Source organism: Bos indicus x Bos taurus, chromosome 7 (genome assembly GCF_003369695.1).
Source record: "Bos indicus x Bos taurus breed Angus x Brahman F1 hybrid chromosome 7, Bos_hybrid_MaternalHap_v2.0, whole genome shotgun sequence".
Lineage (NCBI taxonomy): Eukaryota > Metazoa > Chordata > Mammalia > Artiodactyla > Bovidae > Bos > Bos indicus x Bos taurus.
In genome coordinates, this window is record NC_040082.1 from 60482416 (window position 1) to 60508749 (window position 26334).

The following is a 26334-nucleotide window of genomic DNA, read 5'->3' on the forward strand; positions in this document are numbered from 1 at the left end:
TCTATGTACATTTTGGATCCTCTAAATAGTCTCGACTGCAATTGGGACTGTTTGAAATTCTATCAAGACTGAGGCAGCCCCTCCTAGAAGGGTGCCCTGATTCTCAACCTGTTCCATTGGAAGCCCCAGGTAAAGGGGCAAAGTAAGAGAACAGGAGGCAGCTGAAGGTTTCACACTCAAATCTGCACTCTTAGGACATAAGTCTGGCATGTCTTTCAGAGAGATAAAGAGCAACACATATGGCACTTCTATCCATTTCACTTATTTTCTACAGAACCGGTCTAGTTGTAACAGTAATAATTGAGATCCTTCAGCAGGTCAGCAGCATTTCCTGTCTTCCAAAGAATACTGTGGCCATTCAGTATCACAGAAGAAGATCAGGTGTGTCTTTTTAAATTTTGGGGATTGAACTTGTCCCAGTTTTTTTAAATACATTTTAAAGAAGTGGTTCTGAAACTGCTAGCTCCCATCTGTAAGAAAAAAGCAGCATCCACAGCCGTGGTTTTTTTCCACCAGAAGCATCCTTCCCTGCTCTAGATGGGGATGTAGACGGACTGTCCACTGAAACTTTCCTTCCCTGGTTGAACTTAGTCGGTCCCTTACCGACGCAGGCGTCTTACTCATTCCTTCAGTTTCTACCACTAAGGTCGGGTGGAGATGGCACCAGGGGTAGACCTGATGGCATCCCAGATTGACTTACTTCCATGCCACCAAGACATTTGTTTGATTTGCCCTTTGCTCTGATGCCACCCAGAGTGTAACAGAGTAGCTTTCCTGGAATGTTTCCCAAGCTAGTACTACTAGGGGAAGCATCCATCTTATGTGTGCATATGTTCATTCCTGAGTACAGTCCTGACTGCAGTAGAAGTGGCGAGTCATAAAGGGACGAACAGCAACCAAGATGTCCCTCCTGAGTGTCACCACACCAGTATATGTGATAGCAAAAGAGATGGTGGAGGGTTAGCCAGTGAAGAAAAAGTGATTTTTGTTCTTGAGCTATTAGGGCCAATCCTTCCAGTTCATTTCCACAGATTCCACATAAGGAATATCCAAGGAGTTGAGACAAAAGCCATCAGAGAGCCTCCTCTGGTCCATTAAGAGCTAGTGCTACCAAAGGAAGAAGCCCATTGCATTTCCAATCTGACCAGATCCTTCAGTTCCCATTCTGTGTACTAAAAAACCTCATGGTCAACAGCGGGGCTTCTATGCACATAGATAGGAGACACAGCCATGACAAAGACTCACTTTCAGGTCGCTGGCCCCTGAGGCAGGCAGCCAAGAGAGTAACCTCTAGCCTGAGAGACGTTCCTGGAGCTAGAGCTCTGCCTCGCTCTCAAACATGCTCCTGTAACTTTCTGCTCCTAGCAAGGCTAGGTGCTTCCGTACATGGGATCTAAGTAAAAGTACATAGTAACAGCATGGATCACAGTTCCCCTGAAAGTCTATGATCTGACAAATTAGGTTAGTAGTTGCAATTCCCCACGCAATTACAAAATAGTCAGCGACCAGGAAAAGATGACTGAGAAAGGAAAGTTCGGTCCACATGCTTTGCCCATTTCTGGTCACTCCCCTTGCAGGGACCTTGAATTTCTCTTGGCATTGGCAGGTCGGTATAAACTCCCGACAAAGCTCCCCTTTTGGGGGTTGCCTTCAGTCATTACAAAGTCATTACGAAGGCACCGCACAGGACGTGTCATTCATTCACACAAATACACCATAGAGTTAGTAAAGTAAATCAGAAAACTTGCATACTGAGAAAGCAGAGAGGCTAGAACTCTGAGTGTTCTTACCTTGTTCTGAACATCCCGGACAAGCCCCCAAGATGATAGCTTACGTTGAACGCTGTTGGATTCGTGATCTCTGAAGAAGAAGATTTAGCTTTGGGACCAGGGACCAGGCTTGATCATTCAAGAGCTTTTGTGTAGCAGAGTTTTATTAAAGTAAGAAGAGGGACAGAGAAAACTTCCTACATAGACATCAGAAGGGGGATGGAGAATGTCGCTTAAGTGTATTTCTCAATTTCCAAATGCAACAGAAAGTTCATAGTTATGTTTTTGTTAGTAACATCTATCTTGTGGTTAGATAAATACTTTTATAATTTCAGTCATTTGAAAATAATTGAGACTTTCTGTTAGTGTATGATCAGTTTTTAAAAGTGTTCACATGTGCCTGAAAAGAACATGTATTCTACGTTCTGATTATGAGCCTGTCTGCCTTTCCCTTTCTTCCTCCTTTCTGCCCCTCTCTTTCCTCTGGATATGAAATTTTATGATGACATTTGTTTTCTCTTAGTGAATTAAATGTATTATTCCATTCTGCCTTCTGTTGTTGCTGTTAAGAATCTGGCTATCAAGTGATCACTCTTTTGAAAATAATCTGTGTCCCTCAATCTCTGCCTATTTTTTTTATATTGTATGTCTTATCCCTACAAGGCAGCCAGGGTTGGGGGTTGCCAAGCTGCAGCTGGGTCAAAGGACCTTCCTCCCTCAAGGGTGGGTCTGCCCCCTTGGGGGCTGGTTTTCAGGCAGACCATCATGGGCACCGGTGGAAGGCTCCTGGGGCACAGGCAGCAGGCTTGGGTGAGGGCGTCACACTGGTAGAGCTCTAGAGGTAACACAGCATGTTGTTCTGTACCACCAGGGACTCTTCCATGGGACCATACCATTTCAGCACACAGCTGTTCTTGTCAATGAGGAACTTGGTGAAGTTCCATTTGATGGCATTTCCCAGCGTCCTCCTCCCCTTGGGCTGAATTTTCATGCACTTCCACAGAGGGTGGGCATCATCCCCATTCACACAGATCTCGCTGAACTTAACCAAATTTGATGCTGTAGCCATGGCGAACTTTTTGATCTCAGCATTGCTCCCTGGCTCCTGCCTCCTGAACTGGTTGCAAGGGAAGGGCAGAATCTGTAAACTACACTCTGCGCATTGGCCGTTCATGAGTGTAATTTACATCCATCTTGCCTCTTTGCAAGGTCACACTGGTGACTATGCATACTTAGCCTGGTGCTTATCCAGGTTAACCACGCTCTCGTCAATGTTCTTGACTGAGAATTCCTACATGGATTGTACCCAGTGCCAGATGTCACAGGACACATACATGGTGCTGACCAGGAGCAGGCAGGGCCTCACAGAGTAGTGCCAGCTTTAGCAGGTGGCACAGACAGCTCCCAACTGTCTACTTTTAAGATTTTCTGTTTTTATGATTTTTTTTTTTACTTTCCCATGATGATGTATTTAGGTGAAGATTAAAAAAAAAAATTCCTGCTTGGAGTTTGTTGAATTTATTCAATCTGGATTTGTGTCTTTCATCTGTTCTAGAACATTTATAGCTATTATAGCTTGAAATATTGTCTCTGCCTGTTTCTTTTTCCTATCTTTTTGAGATTCTAAAGAAACATATGTTAGACCTTCTTATCCAGTAGTCTTTCACATTTCTTTACCTGTTTTCCATATTTCCCCTATATATGCCACTTCTGTTGAAACCTCAGTAGTTTTGTGCAGCATGTCTTCTGGTTTACTTGTTTTCCCTTCTACTCTGTCTAATCTGCTATTGAATCTGTCCATTAAATACTCAGTTATGAATTTATAGTTCTAAGTTTTAGAAGTTTTATTTGTGTCTTGTCAAAGTTTGATTTATTCCTTTCTAAAATTTCCTATTTGCTGCAGAAATTTTAAAGGATGTCTTTTATTTAAAACTAGTATACGTATTTTAAAATACATATTTTTACAATTCCAGGTCTTTTTCTGCCAATTTGCATCAGTGGTACCTTGTTTCCTTATAAGCTTGGTGGTTGTTTTACTGTACTAGTCATTATTATTAAAAATTATTTGTAGCAGATTTGAGTTCTCTTCTGCCATGATATGGAACCATGGCAAATCAAGTTCACAACTTGAGATTTCTTAGTCTGCCCAAGAGATATGAGTCTAGATTGTAAACCATGTGGAAGCAGATTGTGACTTCAGTTTTTTGGGGTCAGCTTTTTCTTTTCCTTTTTCCTTTTCCTTCCCTTGCCCTGTGCTCCCCACATAGCTGTTGCACTGAGTATTGCCAGGGCAGTCTTTCTAATTCACCTTTAAGCTAGGAATTCAAAAGACTAAACTCTCAGGAAAATGTGGGGAGAGTTCCCACTTTGGGTGGCTCTAGACTTTGACTTTATTCTCCTTTCCCCACAGGGCTGCCAAAACCAAAACCCAAGTTGAATGAATCAATGAATGCTGCAGGGTTGAGTGGCTTTCATACTCTGGTTCTGTTTTGTCCCTTCCTTAGCTTTTGGTTTTGTAGTTCCTAAACATTTTGTTGCTTTTTTGATGCTTTTAGTGAATGTATTTTTATATTCAGGTTTTTTTGTTTTCAGAGTGGTTTGATCTGAATAATCTAACTCACTATTATTGGAAATGATTTGGCCATTGATTTTTTCAAAAAAATACTGCCTAGTACCTTACTAAACTATTTTATTGTTTATAAAAGATTTTCAGTTTATTCTTTAGTTTATACAGTCAAAATACATGCAAAGAAAGATACATATTTTCTTTTATAGTGGTATAGTAGGTAATTTGTTTTTGACAGGAATCCTTTTGATATTTCATGATTATACATGATGATGGCATTTGATGTGTATGTGTCTTTTATCTATTTTTATATGTGTTTATAGTACATATGTTTATGTCAAGTAAATATGTTAGAGTAGCATTAAGTGTGCATATATAAATTTCATTTTCACCAAGGGCATCTAAAAGAAATAAATGCAAATCAAAACCACTATGAGGTACCATTTCACACCAGTCAGAATGGCTGCGATCCAAAAGTCTACAAATAATAAATGCTGGAGAGGGTGTGGAGAAAAGGGAACCCTCTTACACTGTTGGTGGGAATGCAAACTAGTACAACCACATAGTACAACCACTATGGAGAACAGGGTGGAGATTCCTTAAAAAACTGGAAATAGAACTGCCTTATGATCCAGCAATCCCACTGCTGGGCATACACACTGAGGAAAACAAAAGGGAAAGAGACACGTGTACCCCAATGTTCATCGCAGCACTGTTTATAATAGCCAGGACATGGAAGCAACCTAGATGTCCATCAGCAGATGAATGGATAAGAAAGCTGTGGTACATATACACAATGGAGTATTACTCAGCCATTAAAAAGAAAACATTTGAATCAGTTCTAATGAGGTGGATGAAACTGGAGCCTATTATACAGAGTGAAGTAAGCCAGAAAGAAAAACACCAATACAGTATACTAACGCATATATATGGAATTTAGAAAGATGGTAACAATAACCCTGTGTACGAGACAGCAAAAGAGACACTGATGTATAGAACAGTCTTATGGACTCTATGGGAGAGGGAGAGGGTGAGAAGATTTGGGAGAATGGCATTGAAACATGTAAAATATCATGCATGAAACGAGAGGCCAGTCCAGGTTCGATGCACAATACTGGATGCTTGGGGCTAGTGCACTGGGACTACCCAGAAGTCTGGGAAGTTTACCCCAGAGGGATGGTATGGGGAGGGAGGACGGAGGAGGGTTCAGGATGGGGAACACATGTATACCTGTGGCTGATTCATTTTGATAATCGGTAAAACCAATACAATTATGTAAAGTTTAAAAATAAAATAAAATTAAAAAAAAATTTATGGTGAATTGTATGCCTTTTTGCCATCTACCTAGATGACTGTGTGATAATCCTACTGTGACCTCATTTGGCAAATTATATTTGTATATTACCCAATAGTGAATCATCTTTACATATCTGTAATGATTTTTTTAGCCAGTGTATTAGTTATCTGTTGCTGTCTGACAAGTTACCATTAACTTAGCTGCTTAAAGCAATGCACATTTTCTATTTCAGTATCTATGGTTCAGGATTCCACACATGACTCAGTGGGTCCTCTGTATCACTGCAGTGCTGCTGCTGCTGCTGCTAAGTTGCTTCAGTCATGTCCGACTCTGTGCAACCCCATAGACGGCAGCCCACCAGGCTTCTCCATCCCTGGGATTCTCCAGGCAAGAATACTGGAGTGGGTTGCCATTTCCTTCTCCAGTATCACTGCAATAGCTGACTTCTAACCTGAGGCTTGACTGGGGAAGGATATCTTTCTAATAAGCTCATGGGGGTCCAATGTTTTTTGCAGAATTCAGTCTTTTGCAGGTTGGCACATTAGGGGCTTCATTTTCTTGCTGGCTGGAGCCTGCTCTCAGTTTCTTGCCATGTGTTCATCTCCATAAATATCTCCCAACATGGCAGCTTGGTTTTTCAAAGCCAGTGAGAGAGAGAGCAAGTTCTCAGCAAAACAGACATTACGGTGTCAGGTAGTGCAGTGACATGTACGTGTTCACATACATCCTGTTACCTTTCCTGTGTTGGTTAGAAGTAAGTCATATCTTACTTAAGGGGATGTGTCTGATTTTGTTCTAGACATTATGAATTGTCTGCAGGTAACAGGAAATGATATATATAAGATAGATGTTTATTTCTCTTTCACCTAAACACGATCTTCAGATCAGCAGGGCTGGTATGGCAGCCCTGCTTCAGGTGGACACGGTGGGTCTTGAGTTCGTTCTAGTCACACTAAGATTCCTGCCCTAAGGAATAACCCTTTCTTCATCATTTTAAATGACCGGATCTGCATCCCAGGGAGCAGAGTGGAAGAAGGGACATAGAAGAGGAAGCCAGTGACGATTAAGTCTTTTAAGGAAGACCTGAAATCTGGCAAATGATGTTTCTGCTTATATCTTGTTGGCCAAAATGTAGTCTTTTTTACTTGTATTTCATTTGCCCAGCAAAAGTTTGGCTGCTGTGGAAGAATGGGAGAACAGATCATGAGGAATCACTAGCAATTTCTACCATAACTAGTTTTAAGCTAAACAAACAAACAATCAAAAAACTCTTTGCTCTGGGATGTTGTTGTTTGGTTGCTAAGTCATGTCTGACTCTTGGTGACCCCACAGACTATAGCCCTCGAGGCTCCTCTGTCCATGGGATTTCCCAGGCAAGAATACTGGAGTGGGTTGCCGTTTTCTTCTCTAGGGGATCTTCCCGATCTTTCCTTCTCCAGGGATTGAACTCACGTCTTCTGCATTAGCAGGCAGATTGTTTACCACTGAGCCACCAGGGAAGCCCTGCTCTGGGATTGTTGTTGATCAGTCATCCAGTTGTGTCTGACTCTTTGCGACCCCATGGACTGCAGCACACCAGGCCTCCCAGTCTCTCACCATCTCCCAAAGTTTGTCCAAGTTCATGTCCATTGGATTGGTGATGCCATCCAGCCATCTCATCCTCTGACACTCTCTTCTCCTTCTGCCCTCAATCTCTCCCAGCATCTGGGGCTTTTCCAATGAGTTGGCTGTTCTCATCAGATAACCAAAATACTGGAGCTTCAGCATCAGTCCTTCCACCAAGTATTCAGGTTGATTTCCCTTAAGATTGACTGGTTTGATCTCATTGCTGTCCAAGGGACTCTCAGGAGTCTTCTCCAGCACCACAATTTGAAGGTATCAATTCTTTGGCATTCTGCCTTCTTTACAGCTCTCACAACCACACGTGACCACTGAGAAGACCATAGCGTTGATTATACAGACCTTTGTCAGCAGAGTGATGTCTCTTGCTTTTCAACACACTGTCTAGGTTTGTCATAGCTTTCCTGCTAAGAAGCAATCATCTTCTGATTTCATGACTGCAGTCACCATCCACAGTGGTTTTAGAGCCCAAGAAGAGAAAATCTGTCACTAATTCCACCTTTTCTCCTTCTGGACCAGATGCCGTAATCTTAGTTTTTTTAATATTTAGTTTTAGACAGGCTCTTTCACTCTCTTTCACCCTCATCAAGAGACTTTAGTTCCTCTTCGCTTTCTGCCATTAGAGTGGCATCATCCCGCATATCTGAGGTTGTTGATGTTTCTCCCACCTATCTTGATTTCAGCTTGTTACTCATCCAGCCCAGCATTTCTCATATGTGCCTGGTGTAGTAGGTTAAACAAACATGGTGACCACAGACAACCCTGTCATACTGCTTTCTCAGTCTTGAACCATCAGTTGTTCCACACAGGGTTCTAACTGTTGCTTTTTGACCTGCATACAGGTTTCTCAGGAGACAGATAAAATGGTCTGGTATTCCCATCTCTTTAAGAACTTTCCACAGTTTGTTATGATCCACACAGTCAAAGGCTTTAGTGTAGTTGATGAAACAGAGGTAGATGTTTTTCTGGAATTCCCTTGTTTTCTCTGTGATCCAGCAAATGCTGGCAATTTGATCTCTGGTTCCTCTTCCTTTTTAAAACCCAGTTTGGACATCTGGAAGTTCTTAGTTCACATAATGCTGAAGCCTAGCATGCAAGGTTTTAAGCGTGACCTTACTCACATGGGAGATGAGTGCAATTGTCCAATGGTTGTCACATTCTTTAATATTACTCATCTTGGGATTGGTATGAGAATTGACCTTTTCCAATCCTGTGGCCACTGCTGGGTCTTCAAGATTTGCTGACATATTGAATGTAACACATTGATGGCATCATCCTTTAGGGTTTTGAATAGTTCTACTGGAATTCCATCACACCACTCGCTTTATTAAAAGCAGTGCTTCCTAAGGCCCAGTTGATTTTCGCATTCCAGAATGTCTGGCTCTGGGTGGCTGACCACATCATTATAGTAATCCAGTTCATTAAGATCTTTTTTGTACAGTTCTTCTGTGTATTCCTTCCATCTCTTCTTGATCTTTTCAGTGTTTACTAGATCTCCACCATTTCTGTCCTTTATTGTGCCCATCTTTGGGCAAAATGTTCCCTTGATAGCTCCAAGTTTCCTCAAGAGATCTCTAGTCTTTGGCCTTCTGTTGTTTTCTTCTAGTTTTACGCACTGTTCATTGAAGAAGACCTTCTTGTCTCTCCATTGCTGTTCTTTGGAACTCTGCATTTAGTTGGGTGTACCTTTCCCTTTGGGCTTCCCTGATAGCTCAGTTGGTAAAGAATCTGCCTGCAATGCAGGAGACTCTGGTTCGATAGTCATTGGCAATATGGATCAGGTTGGGAAGATTCTCTGGAGGAGGGATAGGCAACCCACTCCAGTATTCTTGGGCTTTCCTGTGGCTCAACTGGTAAAAGAATCCGCCTGCATGGTGGGAGACCTGGATTTGATCCCTGGGTTGGGAATATACCCTGGAGAAGGGAAACGCTACCTACTCCAGTATTCTGGCCTGGAGAATTCCATGGGATTCCATGGAGTTGCAAAGAGACACGACAGAGTGACTTTCATTCACCTTTCCCTTTCTCCCTTGTTCTTTACTTCTCTTCTTTCTTCAGCTATTTGTAAAGCCTCCTCAGATAGCCACTTTGCCTTCTTGCTTTTCTTTTTCTTTGGGATGTTGTTTTTCGCTGTCTCCTGTACTGTATTAAGGACCTTCGTTTCATAGTTCTTCAGGCACACTGTTAAGTAGATCTAATCCCTTGAGTCTATTTGTTACCTCCACCGCATATTCATAGGAAATTTGATTTAAGTAGTACCTGGCTGGCTTGCTGGTTTTCCCCCTTTCTTTGGTTTTCCCCTTTCTTTCTGAATTTTGCTATGAGAAGCTGATGATCAGCTCCAGGTCTTGTTTTTGCTGACTGTATACAGCTTCTCCATCTTCAGCTACAAAAAATATAATCAATTTGATTTTGGTATTGACCATTCAGTTATGTCCATGTGTAAAATCATCTCTTGTGTTGTTGAAAAAGAGTATTTGCTATGACCAGTGCATTCTCTTAACAGAATTTGGTTAGCTTTTGCTCTGCTTCATTTTGTTCTCCAAGGCCAGACTTGCCTGTTACTCAAGGTATCTCTTGACTTCCTACTTTTACATGCCAATCCCCAGTGAACATCTTTTTTGGTATTAGTTCTAGGACGTCTTCTAGGTCTTCATAGAACTGATCAAGTTCAGCTTCTTCAGCATCGGTAGTTGGGGCATAGACTTGAATTACTGTGATGTTGAATGGCTTGCCTTGGAAGCAAACTGAGATTGCACCCAAGTACTGATTTCAGACTTTTTGTTGATTATGAGGGCTACTCCGTTTCTTCTATGCAATTCTTGCCCACAGTAGTAGATATAATGGTCATCTGAGTTAAATTCTCCCATTGCCATCCATTTTAGTTCACTGATTCCTAAGATGTAGATGTTTATTCTTAGCATCTCTTGCTTGACCATGTCCAATTTACCTTGATTCATGGACCTAACATTTCGGGTTCCTGTGCAGTATGTTTCCACTTTGCTTCATTCTTTGAAGGCCCAGGTGCTTCATGCATTCTGGGGCTATTAGTAGTTGTCCTCCGCTCTTCCCCTGCAGCTTATTGTACACCTTCAGACTTGGGGGACTCATCTTTCGGTGTCATAGCTTTTTGTTCTTTTATACAGTTCATGAGCTTCTCATGCCAAGTGTACAGGAGTGGTTTGCCATTCCCTCTTTCAGTGGATCATGTCTTGTTAGAACTCTTCACAATGACCCACCCATGGATGTCTCAGGTGGCCCTACACAGCATGGCTCATAGCTTCGTTGAATTACGAAAGCACCTTCACAGTGACAACCCAGTGATCTATGAATGGGGCCCTGGGATAGTTAAGTATTAAATTATTTTTTCTCCTTTAGAGATTTGAGAAATTATTAAAAATTCAGTTTCTTTTCTGTAGAATGGGGAGGACTTGAAGAGCACAGTATGCCAGAGAGAACTGGACTAGCTTGGACCAAGTACAGTGTGGATATGAGGAAGGGTGGTTGTGGAAAAGGAGCCAGCAAGGAGCAGGTTCTTAAAGTATATTGTCTCTATTTTATCCTGCAACAACTCTTGCTGTCGGTTCAGTTCAGTCACTCAGTTGTGTCCGACTCTTTGCAACCACGTGAACTGCAGCACGCCAGGCTTCTCTGTTCATTACCAGCTCCCAGAGCTTGCTCAAACTCATTGAGTCGGTGATGCCATCCAACCATCTCATCCTCTGTTGTTGCCTTCTCCTGCCCTCAATCTGTCCCAACATCAAGGTCTGTTCCAATGAGTCAGTTCTTCGCATCAGGTGGCCAAAGTGTTGGAGTTTCAGCTTCAGTCCTTCCAGTGAATATTCAGTACTGATTTCCTTTACGATTGACTGTTTGGATCTCCAAGCAGTCCCAGGGACTCTCGAGTCTTCTTCAACACCACAGTTTAAAAGCATCAATTCTTCAGCACTCAGGTTTCTTTATGGTCCAACTCTCACATCCATACATGACTACTGGAAAAGCCATAGCTTTGACTAGACAGACTTGGTTGGCAAAGTAATGTCTCTGCTTTTTAATATGCCGTCTGGGTTTGTCATAGTTTTTCTTCCAAAGAGCAAGCGTCTTTTAATTTCATAGCTGCAGTCACCATCTGCAGTGATTTTTGGGCCTCCCAAAATATAGTCTGTCACTGTTTCCATTGTTTCCCCATCTATTTGCCATGCATGATGGGACCAGATGCCATGATCTTCATTTTTTGAATGTTGAGTTATAAGCCAGCTTTTTCACTCTCCTCTTTCACTTTCATCAAGAGGCTCTTTAGCTCCTGTTTGCTTTCTGCCATAAGCGTGGTGTCAACTGCACATCTGAGGTTATTGATATTTCTCCCGGCAATCTTGATTCCAGCTTGTACTTCACCCAGCCCAGCATTTTGCATGATGTACTCTGCATGTGCTATGGGTAATATTATTCTGGCTTTATAGAACAGGGTAATTGCTTAAGGACTCTGAAATGGTTTATGGGAGGACTCAAATTGAAGAAAGTAGGAAAAACCACTAGACCATTCAGGTATGACCTAAATCAAATCCCTTATGATTATTCAGTGGAAGTGACAAACATGTTTAAGGGATTAGATCTGATACACAGAGTGCCTGAAGAATTATGGACAGAGGTTCGTGACATTGTACAGGAGGCAGTGATCAAGACCATCCCCAAGAAAAAGAAATGCAGAAAGGCAAAATGGTTGTTTGAAGAGGCCTTACAAATAGCTGAGAAAAGAAGCTAAAGGCAAAGGAGAAAAGGAAAGATATACCCATTTGAATGCAGAGTTCCAAAGAATAGCAAGGAGAGATAAGAAAGTCTTCCTCGGTGATCAATGCAAAGAAATAGAATAAAACGGTAGAATGGGAAAGACTAGAGATCACTTCAAGAAGCTTAGAGATATCAAGGGAACATTTCTTGCAAAGGTGGGCCCAATAAAGGACAGAAATGGCATGGACCTAACAGAAGCAGAAAATATTAAGAAGAGGTGGCAAGAATACACAGAAGAACAGTGCAAAAAAAAAGATCTTCATGACCCAGATAACCATGATGGTGTGATCACTCACCTATAGCCAGACATCCTGGAATGCAAAGTCAAGTGGGCCTTAGGAAGCATCACTGTGAATAAAGCTGATGGAGGTGATGGAGTTTCAGTTGAGCTATTTCAAATCCTAAAAGATGATGCTGTGAAAGTGCTGCACTCAATATGCCAGCAAATTTGGAAAACTCAACAGTGGCCACAAGACTGGAAAAGGTGTTTTTATTCCAATCCCAAAGAAGGGCAATACCAAAGAATTTTCAAACTACTGCACAATTGCAGTCATCTCACACGCTAGCAAAGTAATGCTCAAAATTCTCCAAGTCAGGTTTCAACAGTACATGAACTGTGAACTTCCAGATGTTCAAGCTGTATTTAGAAAAGGCAGAAGAACCAGAGATCAATGGCCAACATCCATTGCATCATAGAAAAAACAATAGAGTTCCAGAAAAAACATCTACTTCTGCTTTATTGACTATGCCAAAGCCTTTGACTGTGTGGATCACAACAAACTGTGGAAAATTCTGAAAGAGATGGAAATACCAGACCACCTTACCTGCCTCCTGAGAAATCTGTATTCAGGTCAAGAAGCAACAGTTAGAACTGGATGTGGAACAACAGACTGGTTCCAAATCAGGAAAGGAATATGTCAAGGCTGTATCTTGTCACCCTGCTTATTTAACTTATATGCAGAGTACATCATGTGAAATGCTGGGTTGGATGAAGCACAAGCTGGAATCAAGATTGCCAGGAGAAATATCAGTAACCTCAGATATGCAGATAATACCACTCTTATGGCAGACAGTGAAGAAGAACTAAAGAGCCTTTTGATGAAAGTGAAAGAGGAGAGTGAAAAAGTTGGTTTAAAACTCAACATTCAGAAAACTAAGAACATGGCATCTGGTCTTGTCACTTCATGGCAAATAGGTGGGGAAACAATGGAAACAGTGAGAGATTTTATTTTTTGGGGCTCCAAAATCACTGCAGATGGTGATTGCAGCCATGAAATTAAAAGACACTTGCTCCTTGGAAGAAAAGCTATGACCAACCTAGACAGCATATTAAAAAGCAGAGATATTACTGCTGTAGTCCATGGGATGACAGAGTCGGACACGACTGAGTAACTGAACTGAACACTTTAACCCAGAACTTGATGTTAAAGCCCGTGTTCATTCTTTAGTTTGAAGAGTTAACAGATTCCCATAAAGAGAGCCATGTTTCTAAGGGTCTTGAGTGTGATACTAGTCTTTTTATTCATCAGTTATGCAAGCTCTCAATTTTGATATTTTGAAGTTGCAGGCAATGACATGAGGATGTAATCATTTAGTTGCTAAGTTGTGTGTCACTCTTTGAGACCCCATGGACTGCAGCATGCCAGGCTTTCCTGTCCACCATCTCATGGAGCTTGCTCAAATCATGTCCATTGAGTTGGCGTTGCCATCCATCTTTTTTTTTTTGGAGTTTTCTTTTCTTTTTTTTTAAATATACATTTATTTATTTTAATTGGAGGCTAATTACTTTACAATATTGTATTGGTTTTGCCATACATCAACATGAATCTACCATGGGTGTACACATGTTCCCCATCCTGAACCCCCCTCCCACCTCCCTCCCCATACCATCCCTCTGGGTCATCCCAGTGCACCAGCCCTGAGTATCCTGTATCATGCATCGAACCTGGACTGACGATTCGTTTCGTATATGATATTATACATGTTTCAATGCCATTCTCCCAAATCATCCCACCCTCACCCTCTCCCACAGAGTCCATAAGACTGTTCTATACATCTGTGGCTCTTTTGCTGTCTTGCATACAGGGTTATCGTTACCATCTTTCTAAATTCCATATATAGGCGTTAGTATACTGTATTGGTGTTTTTCTTTCTGGCTTCACTCTGTATAATAGGCTCCAGTTTCATCCACCTCATTAGAACTGATTCAAATATATTCTTTTTAATGGCTGAGTAATACTCCATTGCGCATATGTACCACAGCTTTCTTATCCATTCATCTGTTGATGGACATCTAGATTGCATCCATGTCCTGTAGTAAACAGTGCTGCAATGAACACTGGGGTACACGTGTCTCTTTGAATTCTCGGTGTGTATGCCCAGCAGTGGAATTGCTGGGTCGTATGGCACTTCTATTTCCAGTTTTTTAAGGAGTCTCCACACTGTTCTCCATAGTGGCTGAACTAGTTTGCATTCCCACCAACAGTGTAAGAGGGTTCCTTTTTCTCCACACCCTCTCCAGCATTTATTGCTTGTAGACTTTTGGAATAGACTTCCAAAAGTAGACTTTGGAATAGCAGCCATTCTGACTGGCGTGAAATGGTACCTCATTGTGGTTTTCATTTGCATTTCTCTGATAATGAGTGATGTTGACCATCTTTTCATGTGTTTGTTAGCCATCTGTATGTCTTCTTTGGAGAAATGTCTGTTTAGTTCTTTGGCCCATTTTTTGATTGGGTCATTTATTTTTCTGGAATTGAGCTGCAGGAGTTGCTTGTATATTTTTGAGATTAGTTGTTTGTCAGTTGCTTCATTTGCTATTATTTTCTCCCATTCTGAAGGCTGTCTTTTCACCTTGCTTATAGTTTCCTTTGTTGTGCAGAAGCTTTTAATTTTGATTAGGTCCCATTTGTTTATTTTTGCTTTTATTTCCATTACTCTGGGAGGTGGGTCATAGAGGATCCTGCTGTGATTTATGTCAGAGAGTGTTTTGCCTATGTTCTCCTCTAGGAGTTTTATAGTTTCTGGTCTTATGTTTAGATCTTTAATCCATTTTGAGTTTATTTTTGTGTAGGTTGTTAGAAAGTGTTCTAGTTTCATTCTTTTACAAGTGGTTGACCAGTTTTCCCAGCACCACTTGTTAAAGATATTGTCTTTTCTCCATTGTATATTCTTGCCTCCTTTGTCAAAGGTAAGGTGTCCATAGGTGCATGGATTTATCTCTGGGCTTTCTATTTTGTTCCATTGATCTATATTTCTGTCTTTGTGCCAGTATCATACTATCTTGATGACTGTGGCTTTGTAGTAGAGCCTGAAGTCAGGCAGGTTGATTCCTCCAGTTCCATTCTTCTTTCTCAAGATTGCTTTGGCTATTTGAGGTTTTTTGTATTTCCATACAAATTGTGAAATTATTTATTCTAGCTCTGTGAAAAAATACCTTTGGTAGCTTTATAGGGATTGCATTGGTAGATTGCTTTGGGTAGTATACTCATTTTCACTGTATTGATTCTTCCGATCCATGAACACAGTATATTTCTCCATCTATTAGTGTCCTCTTTGATTTCTTTCACCAATGTTTTATAGTTTTCTACGTATAGGTCTTTTGTTTCTTTAGGTAGATACATTCTTAAGTATTTTATTCTTTTCATTGCAATGGTGAACGGAATTGTTTCTTTAATTTCTCTTTCTGTTTTCTCAGTATTAGTGTATAGGAATGCAAGGGATTTCTTTGTGTTGATTTTATATCCTGCAACTTTACTATATTCATTGATTAGCTCTAGTAGTTTTCTAGTGGAGTCTTTAGGGTTTTCTTTGTAGAGGATCATGCCATCTGCAAACAGTGAGAGTTTTACTTCTTTTCCAGTTTGGATTCCTTCCATCCAACCATCTTATCCTCTGTCTTCCCCTTCTCCTGACCTCAATCTTTCCCAGCATCAGGGTGTTTCCCAGTGGACCGGCTCTTCCCATCAGGTGGCCAAAGTTTTGGAGCTTCACCTTAAGTATCAGTCCTTGCAATGAATATTCAGGGTTGATTTCCTTTAGGATTGACTGTTGATCTCCTTGCTGCCCAAGTTAAGGGTCTTCTCTAGCACCACAGTTCAAAAGTACCAGTTCTTCAGTGCTCAGCATTCTTTATGGTCCAACTCTCACATCTGTACATGACTAGTGGAAAAAAACTTTAGCTTTGTCTATAGAACCCTTTGTCAGCAAAGTGACGTCTATGTTTTTTAATACTCTGTTGTCATAGCTTTTCTTCCAGGGAGCAAGTGTCTTTTAATTCCATGGCTGCTGTTACCATCCACAGTGATTTTGGAGTCCAAGAAAGTAAAGTCTCTCACTATCCATTGTTTCTGCATCTATTTTCCATGAAGTGATGGGACCGGATGTCATGATCTTAGATTTTTGAATATTGAGTTTTAAGCCAGCTTTTTCACTGTCCTCTTTCACCTTCATCAAGAGGCTCCTTAGTTCCTCTTCACTTTCTGCCATTAAAGTGGTATCATCTGCATATCTGAAGTTGTTGATATTTCTCCTGGCAATCTTGGCTGGATGAGTCACAAGCTGAAATCAGTATCACTGGGGAGGTAATACATGGGATGTATGGAAAGGTCTCTCTATTCAGGCTGGCTGTGATAGCCAGCAGTCTGAATGGTGGTCAGGATGTCTGTCTGTTCCTTCCTTGCTTTCCATGGTCTGCTTACGCTTTAGTATGGCAGTCCAGTGGACACTGGCAAGCATAAGCCTCCTTAGGAAATTCACAGCCACTCTCTTTTGCCCATTGGAGATGAACCCTGAAAACAGCTCTGACCCACCTTTCCAGGAATGGGGCTGCTCAGACTGGGAAAGCATGCTTGGAAGTTTGCTGCTCTGGTTCATTTTTCAAAACACTCGAGTCCCTTCTGTGGTTTCTCTGTGGGATTTAAGTTACAGTGTCAGAGGTGGGGAACTTTCTCTTGTTATACTTCCTCTCTTTTCTACCTCCCTTCAAGCACTTCTGAGTGTTTTATTTATTTAGTTCTGGTCAGTTAGACGTTTTCTCTCCCAGCCGTTCATCTGCAGGTAACATTAGTCCATTAGTTACAGAGGAGAACCCAGAAAGACAAGGGGGCAGGCAGTACTTGAAGAATGGCAGGAAATATCAACCCTGTCCCTGCTGATGACAGCCATGCTTCACAGCTTGCACTTCCTGAGTAAAAGACTTGGGAAAGGGGAGTCTCAGAGCTTTTTCAGGAAGTTGGCTGCATCCCATTATCTCCAAATGTGTGCAGAGTGTTTAATGAACAGCACTGGGTACGAAGCTGTCATGTGGCTGTGGAGCAGACGGATTTGCTCATATTGGACAATTCATAATCCCTTTGTTTCAGGGAAATCTCTAAGACTGACTTCTCATACTGCCTCCCAACCCCCATTGCATACACAGCCTTGAGGTTTAAAGCTAATTTCTTTCTATCTCATTTTCTTTCAGTTTTATACTGCGTTTAATCAGTTGCTTTAGTCTCATTGCCCCTTCAGCCAGGCTTGCCAGGAAAGGATTATAGCTGGGCCCTCATGCCCCAGCTTCATCTGGAGCATCTGGTCAGCGTGCCAGAACACAGAATATCTCAGAGGCTTCCTCTGCTCTTTGACTGGTAAACACAGGGTAGTTTAAGCTGTTATGGAGCCTTCTGTTTACAAAACATCCAGAATATGTGAAGGGTAAAGGGGAAGCTGAAAGCTCTTAAAAACTAGCTGGAAAGTGCATGAAAACTAAAATGGAGTCCACCTGCTCAGTTCCCAGGAGTCCTCCCCAAGCTCCTTTTTGTGGTTAGGTCATTTAGATTCTCACTGCAAGGACTTGAGGGAAAAGACCATTCCAGTAGGATTTCTGTTTGGGTGAGAGTTCCTGAGGGGCATCCTGGGGGATTTTCCTTCATGATGGTCACTATGGTACTTCACTCTGAGCAAGTATCTTTTCACAATCCTCATTGTCTTTGTGGAAAACTCTTTTGGGTTTGTGTCCACACTGGGGTGAATATGGGGTGAATATTAAGATTCGAAAAGAAGCAAAGGCTAAGCAGAAGGTGGGCCCAGGAGTAAACTTGCTGGGCAGTTTTCAAGCAGGAAGAGAGGACAGAAATCAGCAAACCCTGGTACATACCTTTGCCATCTAACATGAAATGCCTGTTGCATAGATGCTCTTGCCAAAGAACTGTGGAAAATAGCTGAGTGGAGGAGCTTCCAATCCCCCTTAGTGTCTCTGTTGAAACGATTTATTCAAGACCACAGAGCCAGCTGGCAGACAAAATGAAAAGATGAGTCAGAAACTCTATAATTTCTTTCAAGCTAAGATGTGGCCTTCAGGTAGCATTTCCTGCATGGAGGACTCTGGATACAGAGCAGCGTGTTCCTGCAAGATTCAGATAAAGCCCCTCTCTCCAGCCCTGTAACTCACAGTAAACTGTGCATTAGATGAGCTGCAGTTTCTGCTTTTGCAAAAATAAGAAATTGTTGGGGGCTTATCAAGCTAGATAGTGCCTTGTAGGGTGTCTTACACAGAGTGTCTGACCTGCCCTCCCTCTGCTTCCCTCCACTTCCCTTTCCCCTCTCTCCTTTGTTGCTGCAGCCTTGTCTTCAGATAGTCATAGTGACCTCTTGGGTCCCTGCATCTTTCTAACTACAGCTAATCCTGGTCCTGCATTCCTTTTTTGTTTTGTTTTTTAAGTAATTTTTATTTCTTTTTGACTGTTCTGGGTCTTCGTTGCTGGATGGGCTGTCTTTAATTTCAGTGAGTGGGGCTACTCTTCATTGTGGTGTATGGGCTTCTTACTGTCGTGGCTTCTCTTGTTGCAGAACACAGGCTTCAGTAGTTCTGGCACATGGGCTCAGTAGTTGCTATTCCCGGGCTCTAGAATGCAGGCTCAGTAGTTGTGGTACATGGCTTAATTGCTCCACGACATGTAGGATCTTTGAGGACCAGGGATTGAACCCATGTCTCCTGCATTGGCAGGGAGCCCTGGTCCTGCATTTTTTTTTTTTTTTGGTCCTGCATTCTTAGTCTGCACCCAAAGGCTCACTAAAACTGCCCAGCTAAGAGACATAAAAAGCAGAGACATTACTTTGCCAACAAAGGTCCATCTAGTCAAGGCTATGGTTTTTCCAGTGGTCATGTATGGATGTAAGAGTTGGACTGTGAAGAAAGCTGAGCACAGAAGCATTGATGCTTTTGAACTGTGGTGTTGGAGAAGACTCTTGAGAGTCCCTTGGACTGTAAGCAGATCCAACCAGTCCATTCTAAAGGAGATCACTCCTGGGTATTCATGGAAGGACTGATGTTGAAACAAACTCCAGCACTTTGGCCGCCTGATGCGAAGAGCTGACTCATTGGAAAAGACCCTGCTGCTGGGAAAGATTGAGCGCAGGAGAAGGGGACGACAGAGGATGAGATGGCTGGATGGCATCACCGACTCAATGGACATGGGTTTGGGAAAACTCTGGGAGTTGGTGATGGACAGGGAGGCCTGGTGTGCTGCGGTTCATGGGGTCGCAGAGTCAGACACAACTGAGCGACTGAACTGAAGAGACGTATGAAAGTCTTGTTTTCTCCATGAAATGTAGTTAGACCTCTCTATTAGTATTTTGGCAAATGTCCAGATTAGTATCATGAGGTGACTTAGTCAAATTTAAATTTTATGTCTTCAGCTCTGATTTGGTAATATATTCACGTGGTTCAAAATTCAAAGGGCACTAAAGGCCATTGTGAACTTCCTCATACCCCATCCCTGTTCCATCCAGGTTCCCTTCCTCAAAGCAACCAAGGGTTGCCAGTTTCTTCTAGAGATATTTATGTATAGTCTAAGCAAATGTACCCATATAGTGTTTTTTCATATATTTATACAAAAGGTACTTCACTGTGTATACAGCTTACTTGTTTCCATTTAACAATATATCATAGACATCATTCTTTATCAGTACATAAACAGCTTCTTAGGAGGTGACTTTCATTTTAATAAATGTAGAATGACTCACGTAGAAACCTTTGGGGAAATGTGTGCGTTGACCCATGTTTAAAAATGACAGTGCTCCAATTAGACTTATTACTTAGGCACAATTTATTGTTTAAATGAAGGATGTATTTGATTGTTGTGTCTAAGAAGTGATTACTGATGGCTTTTTAGAGCCAGTATGACTCACAAAGCATCTTTGATGATAAGTTTAGAATGACTGTGTCATTAGTTCTGATTGGGAGTTTGTGCAATTCAGAATTTTAGTTTAAAACCTGTTAAGGGAAGAAATCAGCCATAAACTTGGTCTCCTTGGCTGCAGTGCTTCCCCTGTGTTGTGCTGGGACCATTTTTTAATAATCAGGGGGCTGCACTACGTCTGCCATGGCCACTTGGCACTTTGGATCTAGAGATGCCCAGATCTTTCTTTGCACTATGAAAAGTAAAAATAAAAAAGCTTAGCTATTTGCTTTTTCCCTGCTGAAACCTGCTGACAGTTGGGAATGCTTCCAGACCCAGGTGGCTGACTAGCTGGGCTCTGGCCCTCTTATGGTTATGTTCTTGGTAAAGAGATGATCCAAGAAAGATCAGGGAATGAGTTGGGGTGAGTAGGATGGCTCCATCTTGAGTGTTTGCCAGGGCAGCCACTTTAATGCTTGTGGGAGAGCCAGGCTATTTACAGAAGACAAAAGCCACATTTTTTGCATTGGATGAGTGTATTGGTTTAGAATCCTCAGGGCCATTATAAGACATCCAGAGGTTCTGAACACTGAAAAGAATATGGTACCCATCTCCCCCCACCCTCAAATCGCCTTCTCCCCACAAATAGGTAACTCAAAATAGAAGTAATTCCAAATTTTAAATTAAGTCTGCTAGCCCCAGGAAAGATGGCTAGTTATATTTTTTTACAAAAATATATCAAATTGACTTTGGGCTTTTTCCTCACATTTTTTGGGTACCCATGCTTTGCTGATGCCCAAGGACAAATTAAGTGTCTCTGTTGCATGATCTAACATTGAGAGTTTCTAGTTCTGCTGAGGAGCTACCCTCTTTCTAGGATTTGGATGACAAGAATTATTTTACAGTATCAATAATTTTGAAGTTTTTAAAAAGAATGTTCTTTTGTTTATTTAATATTATCTTTACCTAGACTGAACATTAGAATAGCTCTGAAATTTTCTTCCAAGAAATGCATTTTCTTCTTGAGTGCTCCATGATGAAATCAGTCTTAATTTCAGTTCAACTAGTGTGTAAAAACACACAGTGAGTGATTATTAGTCCCTGAAGGAGGCAAGACAGATGGAGCCCAGAATGAAATTGGCTTTATGATTAATTGAATCCTTGAAGAGCTGAATAGAGTTAGAGCTGATCCAGCCCAATCAGCGCCTTGAGACGGCTGGTGCTGTCCCGAGCCTGAGAGAGGAAAGGGTCACAGCAACCCAGATTTATCCTCTATTAAAATGGATTGGATGTATGTACCAGACAGTTCCCATTTTTAAGCCATTGATGCAGGATAATTGGAATGGAAACAAACAAGATTAGAACTAGATTACAGGTATTTGTGCAAGTTGCCTCCTAAATCAATCAGAGTCCATGATTTGTTCTGAGGGTGCGTTATCATTAGAGTGAATCATTGAAACTCAGCGACACATCTGGAGCCGGCCAGCCAGAAGGGAAAGAGGGAGGGGGGAGCAGAAAGCTGCTTAGGGTAGGGAACTGGACACAACTGTGGAGTGCTTTTCTGTCTTTTGGGGCAGAAGCCTTCCAGAGAGAATTTTAATTTGATTTTGCTCTTTTTTCTTTGCAGCAGAGATGCATGAGAGTATAGGTTTGAAATGACTGCCTCCTTTCCATAGTGAATAGATGGGTGTGTTCTTTTTTTAATGTTTGGACCAAACAGTCACCTAGGGCAGCTGCTGCCTATGGAGACCCTGCCATCCAGGGAGAGAGAAGGACGAAGGCCTTCTAAGGTGCTGTGGAGGACTGTGGCCACGTGAATCACCAAGTCCATTAGGATTGGGTGCCCTGGTGCCTTGCCGGGGTCCTGTTAGTACAGAACATCATGTGTGGAGCTAGAGAGCTCATGTTTGCTTTCATGGATGGGCTCCACTTTCTGGGCCAGGGGCTGAGGGATGAAGGCTAGGTTCCCTCATAGCCCTCTGCCCCACTGACTCTAGCTGTGGGCATGGGCTGGGGTGTCAGGCAGGGGATCCTCGGCCCGAAGGTGACTCTCATCTAGTCTTGTACTCACATAGGTCACAGTCTCAGATCTGGAGCCGGCTAACATCTGAGTAATTGTTTTACATATAAAAACAAGAGGAATAGGTACGTGAGGAGCTTTCTCACCAGAGACGTGTTGCCACCATCCCTTTCCTTTCTGAGCTACCTTCCAGGCACTGGTGCTCATCTCAGGTTCCTGGCAACGTGTCGGGTTTAGGCCCATAGAAGCCTCGTCTGATAGGCTAGTCTTACCCTTACCTTTGAACTGAGCTTTTTTTCCTTTTTCCCATTTTGAGCTCTTGTGAGTCAGGCTGCAGGCAACTCATTTACATGGGAGACAGTCAGAAGGCAAGCATCTTGAAGTCTACTTTCATTTTGCCATGGGAGGTGTTTTCCTGTTGAATTGCTAACCTGACAGGTCAGAGGGAATCATAAAAGATCTCGCTCATCCCTGGATGGAACAGAGTAGAGCAGAGCACCTCCGAAGGGGGTGAAAAACCTTCCTTGATGACAGTTCTGGCATTCTCTAAACCTATAGAGTACTGTCCTCAAGGGAACGAGGTGAGGTTTCTTGGTCCCACAGCAGAGAAGGTGAAGCCACAGTCCATAGTGCACACTTAGGCTGCTGTAGAGCTAAGAACTGGGCTCGCCTCTCTCCTCCCCTTTTTCCCTCCCCCGTGTCCTGCTGTTACATTGGCCCTGCTAGCTGCTCTGGCTGTGGTTTCCACTGCTACCATTGTGTCAGGCACAAAGGAGTTTAATTTGCTTGTTTTGTTGGAGTTCCCTTTATGAAGAATGGTGTCTAATCCCTGAGCTGAGAAGCATCTAATCCCCCTGTGTCTGATACAGCCTTGTTCCTGTCTGAGTCGTCTGCTCCCTTTCCAGCTCAGCCTCAGCTGGACCTTCTGCCTCTTACTAGCCTGGACCCCAAGAGCCAGCAGTGCTCAGCAGACTCTCCTTCTCGCTTTTGTGTAGGTGTGTGGGGATAGGAGGGGGGATGGCGATGTGCAGGGGGCTTGGCCTGGTTTCCTGGACCTGAAAGGACTCAACTGTGTATGGGAAAAGGAGGAATTAGTGGTGCAGTGCCAGTCTTGCCTGGGACCAAGTGGTCCTTGGCATCCAGGCCTCAGTACTCATTCCTCTTTTTGTGCTTGAGCCTGGAGGTGACCTCTCATCTGCTTAGAGCAGTGCTGTTCCTGGAAGCTCAGCTGCTCTATTCAGTGACAAGAGGACAGGCTTGACATTTAACCTTGCTTGTTAAAACAGGTGGAAGAGGAACTTAGCAGTGCCATCTTTGGTTCTCCACACTTTGGTTGGAATCTGCCCTCTGGGGCAGGGGGCAGATATAGCCACCTTTGCTAACCCCCCAAGGAAGCCCCGTATGACAGGAAGCTCTTACTTTAGTCTGCAGGTTGTCACACACTGCTTGTCGTGTGTGACGTGTGTCACACGACCTGCTGTCGTGTCCCACCTGTCTTTCCAGTGTCCAGGACTGTGGATGGGGAGAGATGTGGTCAGAGAGATGGCTGAAAGAGGCCATTCCCTGCAGAGGAAACTCATAATCTGTGGTTAGGATCTGTCTCTGGGAGGAGGGATGCCTCCTGGACTTGTGTCTCACAGACTCTTTCTGTTTGGGCTTCAGTTTTGCTCATGTTCAGAGTTTCTGCCAGGTCTTCTTGTCGCTCTTCTCTGGGGCCAGTGTCTATATTATGACTGGGTAAGTGGACAAACTCTGTGGGAAAGCCTGGAACATGGGAAACCCGTAAGTGTGGGATAGGTGGTGGAAGGACAGACATCTGCTTGGACACATTTCTCTGTATATCTCATGCAGTATGAGGGCCCTGTCCTTGCCCTGCTCCCCTCTCCGTGTGGCACCCCAGCCTCTGGACTGCTATGCAAATGTGATTCTTGATGACAAGGTGGAAGGGGAGGACTAAGCCAGGTAGCAGTCAGGGCTAAGGGCTTTCCACCAAGGGGGACACTTACTGGAATAGTGCCAGCTGCCGCCTACCACCATGGGTGAGTTGTCAAGAGGTGACTTTGTCTGCTTAGTGTCCCTAAAGAAGCATGCTGGGGAAGTCCTACAGGAAGCACAGATACCATCTAGGGATGCTGAGGGACCCACAAGCCAGGAGGCCCCACTGACTTGGACAAGGACCTTAGCCAAAGCCCTTGGCCTCTCTGCACTCTTACCTGGAATTGGGGAATAGTCTCTTATACCTCCTGGGGCCATGGAAAGTGATGAGATTATTCCAATAAAATGGCTCTGATTGTCTTGGAAGAAGAATGCTGTATCTCTGCCAGTTGTGGTTGTTATAAATAGTGACACTTGAAAATCGATAGGGCACCACTCAGAGGAGCCGCAAGTATTGCCCATGCTTGTTTGCTCTCCAGTTTATTCTCACCTTTTCCTAACGGAGGGAGGGGCAGATGCTGCCCGCGCTGCACACCTCACGGAGGGTTGGGAGGATTAGGTGTGAGGTAATGAGCACAGCAGAACTGTGAACTAGGCAGAAGCATTTGGCGGCCTTGCTTATTGCCCATGGCAAACAGGCGGAGAGAGGCCAGCTCATCTGACAAATGTTTACTGAATTTCAGCTCCTGTTACTTTCCAAAGAGATGGAAAGATGAATTTGGCATTTTTACTGCCCTCAAAATGTTTAGAGTCTACATCAAGGCGTGAAGAATGTTGAGAAATAACCAGAGTAACTGCAGTATTCCAGACACTGAGCTAAGAGGATTACGTTCATTTTGTCATTGAATTTATCCAATAGGTTACTGTTATGAATAAATATAACCATCATTTACATTTTACACATGAGGAAATGAGACCTATGTGACCTGTTTCCCTAGGGTCACATAGCTAGACTGTGTTAGAGCTAAGATGTGAACCCGGGCAGTGTGACTCAAAAGCCAAGTTTTTCACCAATGTGCCATGCCAAAGTGATGACAAATGCTGAAAGAGAGAGACATGGAAAAAGACAGGTACATTGAAGGACAGAGAAAGACAAAGACGGGGGAAGGGGAAAAAGAGGAGAAAAGATGGATGGAAAAATGAGGGGGTGAGAGAGGTTGAGAGAGGACCAACTAGATATGTGGTGGTTTTCTATTGTTTTCTCTGCCTGTGAGTGATAATCAGCCTTATTTTTTGCCTTTATTTCCATGTGCTGTAGATCAGATCCAACCCTAGGAGGAAAATCAGGATGTATATCAGGAAAGGGCAGTAGATAAGAAACTTGATTTTGGTGGCTCACCAATCCCGGGAAATGACCCTCATCAAACACTCCTGTCACAAAGGACTCTGCTGCCTTTGGAGGGTAGTTTGGGGTTTCTTCCCTCCTTTTTGATAGATTGAGTAATGGTGCCTCTGTAGTTGAATTCTGTATTGGAGTCCTTCGCTCACTTGCCCCCTCCTCACCACAGGCTCCCTTTGGAGTCTGAGAGTGTGAGTGCCCATCTCAGCTTGTGATCCTGAGCCCAGAATGCTTCTCAGAAGAAATCATCTGCTTATTGCTGGAGATAAGCACCCAGGGTGAATCCCTAATGCAAATATGAGGCTTCTGTGGCAGTGTTGGACCCACACCTCTGGGAGGAGAGTTTGCCTGTTGTCACCAAGCACAGGAGGGAGATCCTGTCAGTGGGGAGAGGGTCAAGCACAGTATTTTAAGCAAGTAATCCTTTATTGTTATTCAGCTGCTTTAAAAATAGATACCACCCTTTCTTTCTAATTGGCACCATTTGTCATTCTCTGTCCTTGATTTTCACACACTGAACTGTTCATGAATATTTATTTACCCTTCCAGGGCAACTCCATATGTGTGTTTGTGTGTGTGTGCACACACATGCTTGCATGCACCTCACAAGCTCATTCTGCCCCTCCTTTCTTTCCTGTCATGAAAGATGACATAGTGGGAGGCAGGACTTCTCGAATCCCTTTCTTTGATGCTGAGGAGTTCCCACACATGTGTTTCACATTCCTGCTTGTGAAGCTACCTCTCTGCCTGCCCTGATTGTTCAAACCTTTCCCAGAACTCAGCCAACCTTGAACTCCCATACCATACCTCTACCCTCCTTGCCTAGCTGGTGAAATGCCCC

At 42.9% G+C, this 26334-nt stretch overlaps 1 protein-coding gene and 1 pseudogene across 4 annotated transcripts in view; one reads left to right on the forward strand and one right to left on the reverse strand.

Moving 5' to 3' along the window:
- Window positions 1-26334, forward strand: part of SIL1 (SIL1 nucleotide exchange factor) — a 256472-nt gene that overhangs the window by 197272 nt on the left and 32866 nt on the right. The window lies entirely within an intron of this gene.
- On the reverse strand, window positions 1938-3587 carry LOC113895303 (annotated as a pseudogene).